Here is a 1,886-nt window from a genome sequence, read left to right as displayed (position 1 = left end):
GACAGGGAGAGACACACAGAGACAGAATGTGATGGAGTGTGACAGAGAGGGAGAGACAGAGTGATGGAGTGTGACACAGAGAGAGTAACAGTGAAAGTAAGAGAAACAAAGTGGGATGGAGTGTAACAGTGAGAGACAGAATCTGATGGAGTGTGACAGAGAGAGAAGGTGAGTGACAGTGAGAGTAACAGTAAGAGTAACAGAGTGTGATGGAGTGTGAAAGAGAGAGAGAGAGACAGAGTGTGATGAAGTGTGACAGAGAAGGAGAGAGACAGAATGTGATGGAGTGTGACAGAGAGGGAGAGACAGAGTGTAATGGAGCGTGACAGAGAGAGAGAGGCAGAGTGTGATGGAGTGTGACAGGGAGGGAGAGAGACACAGAGTGTGATGTTGTGTGACAGAGAGACAGAGAGAGTGTGTGATGGAATGTGACAGAGAGAGGGAGTGGGAGAGAAATAGTCAGGGAGTGAAAGAATGTAAAAGCAAACATAAAAGAATTGGAGATCATGTTACAGATTGGCACTAACACATGTGCTTCTATTAACCTGAAAATATTCAGATGTACGCTGAACATTTTAACTAAGAGTTTCTCACTGACCTTCCGTCCACTGGTAGCTGGGAGAGATCTGCAGGTAACAGAGCCTCAGGCTCTGAACAGAGAGATGGATAGAAGAAAGCAGGAGAGAGGGAGGAGAAAGGGAGAGAGAGATCAGCTTGGGAACATGTCTAAGGATACAGTACCTATCAAAGAACCTCCCTATACCATCTCCCCTCTAAAATTACCACTCTCTCTGTGTCCCTTTTTCTTTCTATCGCATCTCGTTCTCACTATCTCTCTCTCTCTACCTCTCACACTATCTCTCTCTCCCTGTCTCTCTCTCTCCCTCCCTTATTCATTCTTTGTCTCTCTCACTTTCTCTCACACTACGTCTTTCTCTGTCTTTCTCACTAGCTCTCTCTCACACTATCTTTCACAGTACCTCTCTCGGTCTCAGTCTCTTTATCTCTCGATCTCTCTCACTCTCACTAGCTCTCCCTGTCACTCCATATCTCTCTTTCTGCCTCTTTCACTGTATCTCACACTACCTATCTTTCTCACTGTCACTATCTCTCTCCTTCTCACTGTCTACCCCTCACTAACTTTTTCACAGTCCCAATACTGGCTCTCCCACGCTATCGCTTTCTCACTGTATCTTTGTCCAGTTCTGTCTGATTCGATCGTTTCCTCTCTGTCTTTCAGTCAGCCTGTCTATTTCACTGTTACCTCTCTTTGTCTGCAGCTCACTTTTTTCCACTCCCACTCACACTATGCACGTCCCTGATACATTCTTTGACTCTCACACCGTCTCTTACTTTTTAATGCTCTTTTTATACCTGTCTATCACCCTCTGTCTTCGTCACTATCACATTCTCTCACTCCCTCCCTCCCTTCCACTGTATCTCTGTTACTCTACCTCTGCACAATTTACAAACTACCTGCCTCCCTCCCTCAATGCCGCTCTCTCTCTCTGTCTGATTAAATAGCATTTCCCAATTATAGCTGATCTCACGAAGAGAGGATCTATGTAATCTAAATTACTTCACTTCTGGATTAGGTGAGTCACAACCAGATTAGAGAGAGTGAAAGGGTGGGGTTTGGAAAGGAACACAAGCCTGGAATCTAACCGAGGGGTTCAGGTTGGGTTACATACAGAATTACAGATACCCGGGAGTGAGTTACAGACTGGAATCTAATCGAGGGGCTCAGGGTGGGTCATATACAGAATAACAGATACCCGGGAGAGAGTTACAGACTGGAATCTAATCGAGGGGTTCAGGTTGGGTTATATACAGAATTACAGATACCCGGGAGTGAGTTACAGACTGGAATCTAATCGAGGGGCTCA

Source organism: Rhincodon typus, chromosome 48 (assembly GCF_021869965.1).
Source record: "Rhincodon typus isolate 14 chromosome 48, sRhiTyp1.1, whole genome shotgun sequence".
Classification (NCBI taxonomy): domain Eukaryota; kingdom Metazoa; phylum Chordata; class Chondrichthyes; order Orectolobiformes; family Rhincodontidae; genus Rhincodon; species Rhincodon typus.
The sequence above is the reverse complement of the archived record's forward strand: the minus strand, read 5'-3'. Positions refer to the sequence as shown.